At 42.9% G+C, this 17,121-nt stretch overlaps 1 protein-coding gene across 18 annotated transcripts in view; it reads right to left on the minus strand.

The window, feature by feature from the left end:
- Window positions 1-17,121, minus strand: part of LOC110071056 (uncharacterized) — a 157,237-nt gene that overhangs the window by 3,304 nt on the left and 136,812 nt on the right. The window lies entirely within an intron of this gene.

Below are 17,121 nucleotides of genomic sequence, written 5' to 3' on the forward strand. Positions count from 1 at the left end.
AGTGGGGAAAGGACAAATTGAACTGGAATAAACCTGAGATGACATTCTTTAATTAGGATAAGGAGGAAAACTACTATTGCTATATATACTACAATAAGAAGGAATAAATGTTACTAAAAATTAAAAGATTATAAAAAGCAAAATTTTGAGAAGTTAAAATTAGAAAAATTAAAAACCAATTAAATCATTATAGGAATATCAGCTATCACACTTTGGTAGAGTTTTTTCATCTATAATGAATGTACCGATGATCAATTTTTAAATTCTCTTTTTAACCTCACTCTATTATTCTCCCCAATGATTCTACTTAGGTTTCTAGAAAATTTGAAGGGAATTTCTCAAAGTTGAAAGAAATATTTGAATTAAAGGATTGGTTACCATAAATGAATACTGGGGTCAGTGTTAGAAAGGAAGAGTAAAAGTGGAGGAATGTGATGGAGCAACCAAGTGCAGGGTAAGGAGACACAGTGAGTTCACCAGTTCTAAATGCTGCAGATTACAATGCATCCTCCGAGACGTTATGGCATGCAAAAAAATATGTAGACCAGACAGCTCATTGCCACAGTGATGGTGGCGGCGCTACAGACCACCAGTTACGAGGAAACTTAATTCACAAACCAAAAGAAACGGGGGGGGGGGGGAGTAAACCAAGCTATCATTTTGAACTGATTTCCATTCGTAAATGAGATATTACATAAACCGAGGCGTACGTAAACCAAGGTACTACTGTATGTTACAGATGTGGTCAAGTTATAGGTCTTTGCTTCCTGCAACCAAGTGCAGGCTAAGAAGACACAGGGAGTTCAGCTGCAGGGCGAGGAAGCCTGGGCCCCAGATATTCCCTCTCACGCCCTTTGAGGAGAGGTTTGGAAAGCTTGAAAGAAATGCCAGCATGCAGTCAGGAAGCCAGCAGTGGGTTGGGGGCTATTCTGTGCTTTGCACCGAGGGTCAGGTGTGTGACAGCATACTGTAGCGGATAGCCCAGACGTCACCTGTCCATCACTGCGGAACCTTGACGGGAGAGCCAATGGAGAGACAGGAAGGCGGGGCCAGAGGAGAGTTTGGAGGTCAAGGGAAAGAAAGAAGGGGTGCTGGAAGAGGGTTAGAGAGCTGGAGGCTTGGGAATTGGACCAGGAGGGTCAGACATAGATAGAGTAAAAAGAGTTAATGGATTTGTTCTGGAATTGAGAGGTCGCCAGGATGATAGACGCAAATGCTTCTAAGCATCCCCTCTTGTGGAGTGGAGGTGGAGCAAAACCAACTCCTTGTCTTACTAGGGAGCTGTGGGTGATGAAACAGAGATTAGAGTAAAGATGCTTGGATACTCTGAGCAGATCCAATCAAACATGGGCTAGAACTCACTGGAAGGCCTACTCCATGGCAGTGGTGGCCACAAAGACTCAAACCTGGTTTAATATATGTGATTCACTTCCTATGATTTATATTGCAATTTCCAACTGATTATTAACCCCACTCTGTTCAATAAACTGATTGTATCTGGCTGCATAAGTGTCCAATAATTGATGTTAGGGAAACAACATTTGGTGGCAGCGTGAAGAGGAGCAAGCAGCGTGAGCCTTTATGAGTTAAAACAGGGGTCACAAGTCAGGGGTGTGTCCTCATTGCAGGGAGCGCTCCAGGAACTTAGGGAATGGGTTCACTCCCTTGAGAACTTGGTTGTAGATGGGGGGAAGCAGAGGCAGAGAGGGAGGGAGCATAGTGAGACCTCCAGGGACTTTCAGCCACAATCCCACTCATTAACAAGTAGCTCTTCATCTGCTGGAAATGGAAGTCTCCAGTCTGGAGGGTGCCAATCTTGACAAGAGGGAAAACACACCCTTGAGGAGACTTCCTTTTTCAGTTGATGGGCCTGTACACAGCCTTCATAGATTGCTGCCTCCATGGATTGCTGCCTTGTTGTGGCGAAGGGGCTTGAGTAATTCACAGAAGCTATAGGCTATGCCGTGAAGGGCCACCCAAGACGGACAGGTCATAGTAGAGAGTTCCGACTAAACGCAATCCACCTGGAGCAGGAAATGGCAAGCCACTCCAGTATCTTTGGCAAGAATGCCCCATGATCAGAAACAAAAGGCTAAAAGATATGACGCTGGAAGATGAGCCCCTCAGGTCGGAAGGTGTCCAAAATGCTACTGAGGAAGAGTGGAGGACAAGGAAAAGTAGCTCCAGAGCTAATGAAGTGGCTGGGCCAAAGCCAAAAGGACGCTCAGCTGCAGACATGCCTGGAAGTGAAAGGAAAGTCCGATGCTGCAAAGAAAAATACTGCATAGGAACCTGGAATGTAAGATCTATGAACTTTGGGAAGCTGGAGGTGGTCAAGCAGGAGATGGCAAGAATAAACATTGACATCCTGGGCATCAGTGAACTAAAATGAATGGGAATGGGGGAATTCAACTCAGATTATTATCATATCTACTATTGTGGGCAAGAATCCCTTAGGAGTGGAGTAGCCCTCATAGTCAACAAAAGAGTGGGAAAAGCTGTAATGGGATATAATCTCAAAAATGATAGAATGATGTCAATATGAATCCAAGGCAGACCTTTCAACATCACAATAATCCAAGTTTATGCACAAACCACTATTCCTGAGAAGACTGAAATTGACCAATTTTATAAAGATTTACAACACCTTCTAGAACTGACACCAAAGAAAGATGTTCTACTCATTCTAGGGGATTGGAATGCTAAAGTCGGGAGTCAAGAGATAAAAGGTACAACAGGGAAGTTTGGCCATGGAGTTCAAAATGAAGCAGGGCAAAGACTAAGAGAGTTTTGTCAAGAGAACAAGCTGGTCATCACAAATACTCTTTTCCAAAAACACAAGAGGCGACTCTATACATGGAAATCATCAGATGGGCAATACCAAAATCAGATAGATTATATTCTCTGCAGCCAAAGATGGAGAAGCTCTATAAAGTCAGCAAAAAGAAGACCTGGAGCTGATTGCGGCTCTGATCATCAGCTTCTCATAGCAAAATTCAAGCTTAAACTGAAGAGAGTAGGAAAATCCACTGGGCTACTCAGGTATAATCTAAACCAAATTCCTTATGAATACGCAGTGGAAGTGAAGAACAGATTTAAGGAACTTGATTTGGTAGACAGAGTGCCTGAAGAACTTTGGATAGAGGCTCATAACATTGTACAGGAGGCAGAAACAAAAACCATCCCAAAGGAAATGCAAGAAAGCAAAGTGGGTGTCCAACGAGGCCTTAGAAACAGCAAAGAAGTAAAGGGAAACAAAATGCAGGGGAGATAGGGAAAGTTACAGAAAATTGAATGCAGACTTCCAAAGAATAGCCAGGAGAGACAAGAGGGCCTTCTTAAATGAACAATGCAAAGAAATAGAGGAAAATAACAGAAAAAGCAAAACCAGAGATCTGTTCAGGAAAATTGGAGATATTAGAGGAAAATTTTGTGCAAAGACGAAGATGATAAAGGACAAAAATGGAAGGGACCTCACAGAAGCAGAAGACATCAAGAGGTGGCAAGAATACACAGAGGAATTATATCAGAAAGATTTGGATATCCCGGACAACCTAGACAATGTAGTTGCTGACCTTGAGCCAGACATCCTGGAGTGAAGTCAAGTGGGCCTTAGAAAGCCTGGCTAACAACAAGGCCAGTGGAGGTGATGGCATTCCAGTGAAACTATTTAAAATCTTAAAAGATGCTGTTAAGGTGCTACATTCAATATGCCAGCAAGTTTGGAAGACTCAAAATGGCCAGAGCACTGGAAAAGATCAGTCTACATCCCAATCCCAAAGAAGCGCAGTGCCAAAGAATTGTTTCGCCAGTCTCTGGCCAGCATCTTCAGATGACAGCAACCTGTGCTCTCAGAAGATGCCGGCCACAGAGACTGGCAAAATGTAGGCTTCAGCAGTATGTGGACCGAGAACTCCCAGAAGTACAAGCTGGATTTCGAAGGGGCAGAGGAACTAGGAACCAAATTGCTAACATGCGCTGGATTATAGAGAAAGCCAGAGAGTTCCAGAAAAATATCTACTTCTGCTTCATTGATAATGCAAAAGCCTTTGACTGTGTGGGCCACAGCAAACTATGACAAGTCCTTAAAGAAATGGGAGTGACTGACCACCTTATCTATCTCCTGAAAAACCTATACGTGGGACAGGAAGCAACAGTTACAACTGGATATGTAACAACTGATTGGTTCAAAATTGGGAAAGGAGTACGACAAGGCTGTATATTGTCTCCCTGCTTATTTAACCTATATGCAGAATACATCATGCGAAAGGCAGGATTGGAGGAATCCCAAGCTGGAATTAAGATTGCGGGAAGAAATATCAACAACCTCTGATATGCAGATGATACCACTCTGATGGCAGAAAGTGAGGAGGAATTAAGGAACCTTGTAATGAGGGTGAAAGAGGAGAGTGCAAAAAACGGTCTGAAGCTCAACATAAAAAAAAAAGATAATGGCCACTGGTCCCATCACCTCCTGGCAAATAGAAGGGGAAGATATGGAGGCAGTGACAGATTTTACTTTCTTGGGCTCCATGATCACTGCAGATGGAGACAACAGCCACGAAATTAAAAGACACCTGCTTCTTGGGAGGAAAGCAATGGCAAACCTTGACAACATCTTAAAAAGCAGAGACATCACCTTGCCAACAAAATTTCTCATAGTCAAAGCTATGGTTTTTCCTGTTGTGATGTATGGAAGTGAGAGCTGGACCATAAAGAAGGCTGACCGCTAAGGAATTGATGCTTTTGAATTGTGGTGCTGGAGGAGACTTTTGAGAATCCCCTGGACTGCAAGGAGAACAAACCTATCAATTCTAAAGGAAATCAACCCTGAGTGCTCACTGGAAGGACAGATCCTGAAGCTGAGGCTCCAATATTTTGGCCATCTCATGAGAAGACTCCTTGGAAAAGACTCTGATGTTGGGAAAGTGTGAAGGCAAGAGGAGAAGGGGACGACAGAGGATGAGATGGTTGGACAGTGTCATTGAACCTACCAACATGAATTTGACACAACTCCGGGAGGCAGTGGAGGATAGGAGGGCCTGGCATGCTCTGGTCCATGGGGTCACAAAGAATCGGTCACAACTGAACGACTAAACGACAACGAAGAAAGTATATTGCGTACAGCAGAAGGAGGAACCCACAGGGGCAGTTGAAGCGGGTGCCATGGCAACCACAGTTAGTGCTAGAGCAGAGAGCCCAGAACAACAGGAGCAACTCCTAATAGCTCAAGTTCTCCATTGTTACTTGATTGAAAATAATCAAGAAATATTATGGGGATACTATTTATATAGGTGACACTAAATATCAAGCTCTAAAAGACTCATGCTCTTAAGCAACATTATGACATCCAGAAATAATCCTTTCAGAATTTATAGTGGAAGGGGAAAGCATAAGATTCAAAGGAATTGGGACGGAGATAATTACATTACCAGTGGTAAAAATACCAATACAATATCAAGGGTGGACTGGTTGGTGGAGGATAGGAAATGCCAGTGAACTGCCAACATCATGCCTGATAGGTATAGACCTCTGTGAACATGTTAAGAGTGCTTTAGTGAATACTCACTCCCAAAAAGAAAATAAAGAAATATCTGAGTAAATACTTGAGTCCCCTAATGAAATAGTTGGAGGGAGTGATGAAATAGCTGATTTGGTAACAATGAGGAATCCAAATGAAAGTACATTTAAAAAGGATCAAGAAACAGATCCAACTTTAGAACAATGCTTTAAAATGGTTAGCAAAGATCCACTATCCTCTGAGAACCCTGAGAGGTACTTTGAGGAAAAAGGCCTTTTATTTAGCGAGATCTTAATAAATCCTAGGAGAGAAGGGGAAAACCTTCATAAACTAGTAATAGTTCCTTCTAAATACAGACAGAAAATAATGGAAAAGGACACACAGACACCTTATCTGGACATTTAGGAATTACAGGGACTATGCAGAGGATATCTCAGAATTACTACTGGCCAAAAATGGAAAAGGAAATAAAGAATTTTGTCAGAGTTGTGACATATGTCAAAGGAAAAGAAATAGTGATGAAAAATCCAATAGGAAGGAAAAGAATAATAGGGATGATTATAATGAGTATATTGAAGACATTAATAATATTTTTAATCAACTGAAACAGGAACACACTGAACAACTGAAACATGAACACAGAGAGGTGTCAGTGTCAGAGTATAGAAATTTTATAGGCCTGAACCTGCATATGTGTTCCATTAACGAGCTGCCATTGTGCACAGATGTGAAAATGCTGAATCATTCTGGAGCTGATGCAATGACTTGAAACCAGAAGAAGACCAGGTGCAAAAGGATGAAGTATTCTGATTGGACTGAATGTGCCATGTAAATGCATATAAGTGGATTGTGTCTTTGCTTCTCTCTCTTCCTCTATCACCACTTGCTGGCATGCATGCTGCCAGATTGTATAAAGAATTCCTGATGTGCTGTTCAGATACCTGCCTGTAAATAACTGTAAATACTTGTAAATACAGCTGTCTTGCAACACAAGAAGAACTGGTAAAGAGTCTTCAATAACTCTGCGTATTTCTACTGTCGCCAAAACCGTAACAGAGGTTATGGGCCCAGCAACGTGTGCTGCGCAAGCCAGATAAAGTCAAGACGGTGGTGAGTAACATGGGTGAAGTATATTAATGAAGGAGGAGAGTGAAAGTGGCAGTGAAATAGAAGATTTGGGAGAAGACAGTTCGTCTGTTAGCCCAGGAGGGGAAAGGAAACAGAGGACTGCAAGAGAAGGCAGGATGGCGTACCACACAGGAGGCATAGGAGGATTAGCTATAAACAGGCTGAATGACAGAAACTACAGAACATGGGCAGTGAAAGCAGAAATGCTGTTGCGTAGAGAATCGTTGTGGTCATATGTGAATAATCCTCCAGCCCAGTAAACAGAGGAGCAAGAGGAAGAGCATGAGATGGCCCTGAGTACCCTTATTTTGCCTCTTGAAGATGAACAGTTAGTGCATATACAAGGACTGACCACAGCCAAGGCAGTCTGGGACAGATAGAGAGGAATTTACTTGAGAGAAACAGCGGGCACAAAGATATCCCTAACTAGAAGGCTGTATAAGTGCCAGATGAAGTCTGCGGAGAGTGCCTCTAAGCATCTACAAACCATTAAGGGAGTGTTCAATGAACTGCAGTTAATGAATGTTATTTTTCCATTGGAGCAGAATGTCTTCCTGATTTTGAGCAGTTTGTCTCCTGAATTTAGTATGCTTATTACAAGTTTGGAAAGTCTGCCTGATACACAACTAACTCTTGAGTATGTTACAAGCAGAATTTTGCAGCAGGAAGATCACTGGAAGGAAAAATCCCAAACCGCTGAAGGAAGCCACGTGGGAGCTGACCGGGAGAGACGGAGACAGAGTCCAGATGGCAGCAGGAGAAGGACAGAGAGCAGCGTGGGCATGCCATGATGATCAAAGCCTGTTACAGATGTGGATCCAGTAATCATCTTTTGAAAGACTGTGAAGGGAAACAAAACTGTTTGAAAGGAGGAATGCTTTCAAACAGCAGAAAAGCAGCAGATTACAGACGCTCTGTAGAAAGCGGCAGCAGGAGAGCAATTTCTCTTGTTAACAAAACAAGAGATAAGGCATCCAAGGTCGCAGACACAGCTGAGTGGTTAATAGACTCAGGAGCTGTAAATCACCTCACTAATGATGTAGAGATGTTTTCTCTTCTAGGAAGGACGGAGATGAGGAGCGTGACGCTGGCAAATGGACAGAAAGCAGACGTTGAAGCACAAGGAAAAGTATATGTTCCCAGTCTGAAGGAAGAGATAAGTAATGTTTTACTGGTACCCACAATTGACTATCACATTTTAAGCATCTCAGCCCTTGACAGACAGGGGTTCTGTGTGATATTTGAAAAAGGGGAATGTATAATTAAGAATAACAGAGTAGTTGCAAGAGCAAAACAAGAGGACAATTTATATGTGTTAAAAGGCAGAACACATAGAGTCACGCACATGGTACACAAGAACAAGCCCCAACATGACAGTTGCATCCACTTACTACACAGGAGACTGGGTCATGTAAACTTTAAAACTGTGCAGAGAATAGAGAACATGGCTAGAGGTGTGAACATAAAAGATTGTAAAAATTACTTGGATTGCCAAGTTTGTAAACAATGCAAAACACATGTGGCTCCAAAGGGGAAACAGAGTCTCAGAGAGACAAGCAGGCCATTTGAGTTGGTACATGCTGATCTGATAGGGCCATTTCCACCCTCCTTAGGAGGGGCAAAATATGCTTTGGTAATAGTTGATGATTATACGCGCTTTTCGTACTGTTTTACACTGAAGTCAAAAACAGAGGTCTTTCAGACATTTAGGAATTGGCCGAAATCAATTGAACAACGCTTTGGCCACCAGATGGCGCAATTACAGTCTGATAGAGGTACAGAGTTCATGAATACACAATTCCAAAGGTGGCTAGAATGCACAGGAATCAGACACAGAAAAACCAGCCCTTATAGTCCATTTCAAAATGGTGTGGCTGAAAGGAGAAATGGGGTGCTCCAGGAAATGAAGGATGCACTGCTAGTGGATACAGGGATGCATCATGGCTATTGGGCAGAGGCACTGAAGATGTCAAAATTTTTGGTGAACAGAATTTGGTCATCTGCCATAGATCAGACCCCATATTTTATGTTGTTTGGGAAGGAACCTTCTTTGAAGCACTTAAGGGTATTTGGGTGTACCGCATGGGTACATGTGCCAAAGCAGCTAAGGAGAAAAGGCAAAGCTAAAACAAAGAAAATGAAGTTCCTAGGTTATGAGCCTGGCTCAAAAGCGTATAGATTTGTGGATGGTAACAGCAACATTGTAATTTCCAGGTCTGCTAGCTTCAATGAGGAAGAGAACTGGGATAAGGTACATGCAAATTCACAAATATATATCCCATTGAATGACAGAAGAAGTCAGTTTAGACAGACAGAAACATATGAGCAAGACATGAAGTCCTCTGCTGATGAAGATGAAGATGTTGAAGAACACGAAGAACACGAAGAAAAACACATTAGTGAGAAAAACACATTAGTGAGATTAGTGAGTCAGAGATAGAGACAGAAACACAGGGTCCTAGGAGGTCTGAAAGGACAAACAAGGGTGTGCCACCCATGAGATTTGGAGTGGGTGGAGCGAGAGTCTGTCATGTATATGTTGAACCCAGAAATTACAAAGAGGTTTAGGAACTTCCTGATTTTGAAAAGAGAAAATGGCTAGATGCCATGGATGAGGAAATGAAATCCATGGAGGAGCATAAGGTGTTCACAGAAACAAAACTACCTGCAGAACATAAGGTTATTGGTAGCAAATGGGTGTTTAAAAGAAAATTACAGAATGATGGACAGATATACAGCAAGGTTAGTTGCACAAGGTTTTATACAAAAAAAATAAGTACATTACGATGAATTTTTTTCCCCAACTGTGAGATCTGAAACAGTGAGAATGGTGTTAGCCTTAGCTACTACAAAGAACTACGTAATCCATCACTATGATATTACCACTGCATATTTAAATATTTAAATTTAAATATTTAAATCCGACAAGCAGATAACCGTGCACCATGCAACAAGCGTAAGAAAACTCCTGCCCTAAAGCTGGGCACCTGGAATGTATGGACAATGACCCCTGGCTTTTCTGACTATGGCTTTTCTGACGACCTGCAGAAAATAGATGACGTGCGCAAGACAGCTGTCATTGACATGGAACTTAGTAGATTGCAGATTGACATTGCTGCCCTGCAAGAGACGAGATTGCCAGACTTGGGATCTGTCAAAGAAAAAAACTTCACATTCTTTTGGCAGGGAAAACCATCAAATGAGACCAGGGAATATGGTGTGGGCTTTGCAGTCAGAAAAACTCTGCTGAGATCCATTGTTCCACCTACTATGGGGAGTGAAAGAATCCTGTCTCTGCAGCTCCACTCATCAGCGGGACTGGTCACCCTCATTAGCGCATATGCACCAACGCTGTCATCCACAACAGAAGCGAAAGACCAATTTTACGACGAACTGGCTGCTACTATCAAAAAAGTCCCTGAGAGAGAGCCACTGTTCATTCTTGGAGACTTTAATGCTAGAGTTGGTGCTGACAACAACTCTTGGCCCACCTGTCTAGGCCATTTTGGCATTGGAAAGATGAATGAAAACGGCCAACGCTTGCTGGAGTTTTGCTGCTATTATGGTCTTTGCGTCACTAACACGTTCTTCAATACAAAGCTTCAACACAGAGTTTCTTGGAGACATCCAAGATCCAAGCATTGGCATCAGCTCGATTTGATCCTCACTAGACGTTCAAGCCTTCCTAGCACTACGATCACACGCAGCTACCAGAGTGCTGACTATGATACTGATCACTCTCTGGTGTGTAGTAGAGTAAAACTGCGAACAAAGAGACTGTACCACACAAAAAAGGAAGGAAGACCATGTATTGACATCAACAAGACTCGCGATCAAAGAAAAGTGGAGAAATTTGCCCAAGCGCTTGAGGAAACCCTTCCAGGCCCAGCTGAGGCAAGTGCACCTGAACGTTGGGAACATTTCAAGAACGCTGTTTATAACACTGCCTTGTCCACATTTGGCAAGAAGACCAAAAAGACGGCCGACTGGTTTGAAGCCCACTCGGAGGAGTTGATTCCAGCCATCAAGGATAAGAGGAGAGCTCTAGCAGCATACAAAGCCTGCCCTAGTGAGTACAACTTGCAAGCTGTTCGAGCTGCTCGTAGCCAAGTCCAACAGACTGCCAGGAGATGTTCTAATGATTATTGGCTCCAGCTCTGCTCTCAGATACAGTTAGCAGCGGACACAGGTAACATCAAGGGAGTGTATGATGGGATCAAGCAGGCTTTAGGTCTAGTACAGAAGAAAACTGCTCCCCTGAAGTTTGCCACAGGCATGTTCATCCAGGACCGAACACAGCAGATGGACCGCTGGGTGCAGCACTACTCTGAGCTGTATTCCAGAGAGAATGCAGTAACTGAAGATGCATTAAATAACATTGAGTGTCTCCCTGTCCTGGAAGAGTTGGACAGTGAACCAACCTTAGCAGAAATCAAAACGGCCTTGGATTCCCTTGCCTCTGGCAAGGCACCTGGAAAGGATAACATCCCTGTTGAAGTGCTGAAGTGCTGCAAAGAGACCATCACCACCGAACTATATGAAATTTTTCATCTTTGCTGGAGCGAAGGTAGAGTACCACAGGACATGAAGGATGCAAACATAGTCACATTGTACAAGAACAAAGGAGACAGGGGCGACTGCAATAACTACCGCGGCATCTCTCTTCTTAGCGTTGTAGGAAAGCTGCCTGCCCGTGTTGTGCTGAAGAGGCTCCAGATGCTTGCAGACAGAGTCTACCCAGAATCACAGTGCGGATTCTGAGCAAATAGATCCACCACTGACACGGTATTCTCCCTCAGACAGTTGCAGGAGAAATGCAGGGAACAACAACAGCCACTCTTAGTGGCCTTCATAGACCTTACAAAAGCATTTGACTTGGTTAGCAGGGATGGCCTTTTTAAAATACTTACTAAGATTGGATGTCCTCCTCTACTCCTTAGCATCATCAGGTCCTTTCATGAGGGAATGAAGGGCACTGTAGTTTTTGATGGCACAACATCAGATCCCTTTGACATCCGAAGTGGAGTGAAACAGGGCTGTGTCCTTGCGCCGACCCTGTTTGGGATTTTCTTTGCTGTCATGCTGAAGCATGCCTTTGGAACTGCAACAGAAGGTGTCTATCTCCGGACTAGATCAGATGGAAAGCTCTTTAATCTCTCTAGACTGAGAGCAAAGACCAAAGTTCAGCTGAAATGCATGCAGGACTTCCTCTTCGCCGATGATGCAGCCATTGTTGCCCACTCTGCCGAAGACCTCCAACAACTCATGAATCGTTTTAGCTAGGCCTGCCAAGACTTTGGACTAACTATCAGCCTGAAGAAAACACAAGTTATGGGCCAGGGCGTGGACTCACCTCCCTCTATTACCATCTCCATGCAAGAATTGGAGGTTGTCCATGAATTTGTGTACCTTGGCTCAACCATCTCTGACACTCTTTCCCTAGACGTCGAGCTGGATAGACGCATTGGCAAAGCAGCTACCATGTTCTCAAGACTCACAAAAAGAGTATGGCTCAAGAAGAAGCTGACAGCATACACCAAGATCCAGGTCTATAGAGCCTGTGTCCTGAGCACACTCCTGTACTGCAGTGAGTCCTTGACGGCAGGAGAGAAAGCTGAACACGTTCCATATGTGCTGCCTCCGACGTACTTTTGGTATCACCTGGCAGGACAAAGTTCCAAATAGAGTAGTCCTAGATCGAGCTGGAATTTCTAGCATGTATACACTACTGAAACAGCGACGCCTACGCTGGCTCGGGCATGTTGTGAGAATGGCTGATGGTCAGATTCCAAAGGATCTCCTGTATGGAGAACTAGTGCAGGGAAATCGCCCCAGAGGGAGACTACAGCTGCGATACAAGGATATCTGCAAGCGGGATTTGAAGGCCTTGGAAATGGATCTCAACAGATGGGAAACCCTGACATCGGAGCGTTCAGCCTGGCGGCATGCGGTGCATCACGGCCTCTCCCAATTTGAAGAGACCCTCGCCCAGCAGGCTGAGGCAAAGAGCCAGTCACGAAAGCAGCAAAATCAGGGAGCTAGACGGGGTACAGATTGTATTTGTCCTAAGTGTGGAAGGGATTGTCACTCTCGAATTGGCCTCCTCAGCCACACTAGACGCTGTTCCAAGTCCTCCATACAGAGTACGATACCATAGTCTCTCAAGACTGAAGGATGCCTATGATGATGATGATTTAAATGCAGACTTAAAAGAAGAACTATACATGGCAAAGGCACCAGGATTTGAAGGTACAAAGCCAGAATTAGTTTATAGGCTAAACAAAGCGATTTATGGTTTAAGACAATTGGCTAAGAATTGGAATGATTGTTTGCATCAAGTTTTGGTAAAACTGGGATATAGTAACAGTCTGGCAGACCCTTGTCTATATACCAAGAAAAGTGGGAATGACTTAAACATACTTCTAGCATATGTTGATGATATTTGTTTTATGGCAAAGAGTCAGAGCCAAGTAGAACTGTTTGAGAAACAGTTAAAAAAGGAATTTAAGTTAAAAAGTCTGGGACCAATACAAAATTACTTAGGTGTACAAATACAGAAAACAAAACAAGGGCTTGAATTGAGTCAAGAGCTAAAAATCAAACAAATGTTGGAAAAGTACTGCATGGGAGAGTGTAAAAGTGTAAGTACTCCCATGACAATAGACTTTCAAAAGGAAGATGAAATCAGTAAAGATTTCGAAAACCAAGAATTGTACCATTCAGCCATACTAAGTTTAACGTATTTGGCAAACTGGACACGTCCAGATATAGCGGCCTCAGTGAACATACTAAGTAGGTATGTGGCCAGACCTAGTGAAAAACACTGGCAAGGGGTAAAAAGGATTTTCAGATACTTAAAAGGAACATACAACTATCATTTAACTTTGAAGCCATCAAAAGATTTAAAACTATCTACTTATGTAGATAGTGATTGGGCCAATGATGAGTCAGACAGAAAATCCATGACTGGATTTGTAATAAAATTTGGAAACAATATAGTTGGATGGAAATCCAGAAAAGAAAGTTCCGTAGCAACTTCAACTTCTGAAGCAGAATTTGCCGCATTGTCAGAATTGTGTTCTGAACTAACATGGTACAAACAGTTAACAAAAGATTTAAAGAATGAAACAAGTGGTGCAATAAAAGTGATGGAAGATAATAGCACATGTATACACATGGCTGAAACAGAAAGAGTGAAAAACAGAAGTAAACATGTTGACATTAAGTATCATAATGTAAAAGAGGCTATAAGAGAGAAATTAATTGAATTAGAGTATTGTCAAACTGAAGATAACATAGCTGACATACTGGCTAAGCCATTATGTACACAGAAGCATGAGAAATGTGTTAATGAGTTGGGAATGTGTTATGTTCAGGCATAAAAAATTAGGAGGGGTGTCAGAGTATAGAAATTTTATAGGCCTGAACCTGTATATGTGTTCCATTAACGAGCTGCCATTGTGCACAGATGTGAAAATGCTGAATCATTCTGGAGCTGATGCAATGACTTGAAATCAGAAGAAGACCAGGTGCAAAAGGATGAAGTCATCTGTATTCTGATTGGACTGAATGTGCCATGTAAATGTATATAAGTGGACTGTGTCTTTGCTTCTCTCTCTTCCTCTATCACCACTTGCTGCCATGCATGCTGCCAGATTGTATAAAGAATTCCTGATGTGCTGTTCAGATACCAGCCTGTAAATGCTTGTAAATACAACCGTCTTGCAACACAAGAACTAGTCTTCAATAACTGCGTATTTCTACTGTTGCCATAACTGTAACAGTCAGTACTTGGAAAGAGTGAGGATGAGTTTAAACAGGTTAATTTGGTGTATACAAACTCAAAAGGAAGACAGGTGTCACGAGTGCAGCTGAAGGCCTGGAACCAGAAGGGTTAACTGAGGCTGAAGAGAATGCTGAGAGATCAGAAACACCTGAACTGCCTCCAGATTCTCCTTCCCCAGCAGACAAGCTTTGGGCCAGGCTTTGGGAAAGACTTAGGACAAAAAGGTCAGAGGATCGCTCAAAGGCTGTCCACAGAGTATTAACAGGATGGAAAGGTTTCCAGCAGCTCAAGGAGCTGTTTTACTATAAAACAGTTCCTAGTCAGCTAGAAATTCTGTGGAAGCAATGAGTCAAAACCCCTAGCTTGCATCCATGCTCCTTGAACCGTGCTCGTGACTCTGGATTTATTATTTATTTATTTAATTTTATTTATATCCCACCTGTCTAGTCAATTAAGACCAGTCTAGGTGGCTTACAAGGTACACAATAAGAAAATATAAAAACCATTTTTTACATAGTAAAAACATTTCAAGAAGATAAGACAAACTATAGGGAAGAAGAGAAAACGGGAAGATCAGGAATTGGGTGAGAGGAAGGCCTGCCGAAACATCCATGTTTTTAGTTGCTTTTTAAAGATACCCAGCGAGGGAGCCACGTGAATCTCAGGAGGTAGGTTATTCCAGAGGCGAGGAGCCACCGCTGAGAAGGGCCGATTTCTTATCTTTTCCTTCTGGGCCTCCCTCGGCGTTAGGCTCCTCAGCCTCACCTCCTGGCTCGCGTGAGTGACACGGGTAGATCTTGGTGGGAGTAGGCGTTCTGCCAAGTATCGACGGCCTAAACCGTTTAGGGCTTTATACGTAAGCATCAGCACTTTGAAGTTGATGTGGAACCGGATGGGCAGTGACAGGGTTTGGGCTAAACCTGGAAATTGTTAAATGCAGTTTGAAACCAAGACATAAGTTTTGTAAGGACCAGCACTGTAAAGAAAAGCTACACAAGAGTTTGTACAGCTGTGGTAATTGTAGCAGCTGTGTGCTCAATCCCAGGATTGGCTATCCCTGGGATATAGCTGGAAGACCAAGCAGACACAATTTTGTGGGTTGTGGGTGTTGCTGTGGTCGTGGAAGTGCTGTAATCTTGGAGCTGTGCCTGAGAATCCTGTGGAAGCCATATCTACGTGCTTGGGTGAAGTGGAACTCTGGCAAACCGGATTGACTGCATGGTATATGACTATTGACTATTTACTGGACTCTGATACTGATTTACACTCTGTAACTCTGTGGAACTGCCGTGTATGACTACTGGAACTGGAACAAGGACTAAGCTGTATATACCTGTAAATATCCTGTAAATAATACAAGTATTCAGCTATCAAGACTGTTTGGTGCTTGTGTCTGCACATCACTGGGAAGCTCTGCTGGTTATCACCACCTGGGGTAACCCTGGTAATTCCGCTATCTCTGTCAATGGTTATGGGCCCAGGAGTGCACCAAGGGACACGCCCAGGAAGATACCAGTGAGATTGCTGACCAGAAATATCCAGAAGGAAGAGCCAAGAGGTGTCCAAGTAGCAGAAGTGAGTAGAACAGCTTTGTCCTTCAGTCTGTGAAAAATGGCAAGTGAGGACTGTCTATCAGGAAGTTGAATGGAGATAACTACTCCACCTGGCAGCAGAAAGTCCAGCTATTACTCCAGAAGGAATCACTATGGGACATTGTAGTGAATCCACCAGCTGTGCTAGATGATGAAGAGAAGGTACAAAATGACAAGGTACTTGTAATAATCAGGTTGACTCTAGAAGATCGTCTCCTAGTCCATATCAGAGGCCAGACTTCAGCAAGAAAGGCATGGGAAGATCTTAGGGGACTCTTTGTACGAGTCTCCGTTGGTAGCCAGATACAAATTGCAAGAAGGCTGTTTCGTACCAGATTGCAAACTGGTGGGAGCATGCTGCGACATTTAGAGCACATGAAAACAATGCTGATGGACTTGAGAGAGAAAAATATCACATTTACTGAGATTCAGGAAGCATTTATAATACTCTCTTCACTTGATGAATCATATGACCAGCTTGTAGCAAACTTGGAAGTACTACCGCAAGCTGAAATGACAGTATTAAATGTGACCAGTAGGCTTCTGGAGGAGCAGCAGAAAAGGAAAGACAACCAGGAACTACGTGACTCCAAAACCTCTGAGAGAAACAAGCCGAGTGTAATTGGGGAGGAGGAGGTCACAGCTGCAAATATCCAACCTGGGAGGAGATGTTTTTCCTGTGGGTCCAGATGACATCTCATCAAAGATTTCAAATTTAAGAAGGAAAGAAAATAACCACGACGAGATAAAGTTGCAACAAACCTGTCAGAGACTATTTACAACCACCACCAAGAAGAATGGATAGTAGACTCAGGAGCAACAGCTAATATGTGCAAAGATAAAAAGCTGATATCCAATTTTAAGGCAGTGTTTGATCAGCAAGTAATGTTGGCTGGTGGAGTAAATGCAAAAATCATGGGTAAAGGTAAAGTAAAATTACCATGTCTAAAGATGCCAATAGAGGTGTTATATGTGCCAAAGTTAAAAAAGAATTTATTGTCAGTTAGCCAATTAGCAAAAGAGGGATTAATAAGCACATTCTACAGGAACAAAAGTGTTATTAATGGAGAAAAGAATAAAAAGCTAACATGTCA

This window comes from Pogona vitticeps, chromosome 2 (genome assembly GCF_051106095.1).
Source record: "Pogona vitticeps strain Pit_001003342236 chromosome 2, PviZW2.1, whole genome shotgun sequence".
NCBI classification, from domain to species: Eukaryota; Metazoa; Chordata; class Lepidosauria; order Squamata; family Agamidae; genus Pogona; species Pogona vitticeps.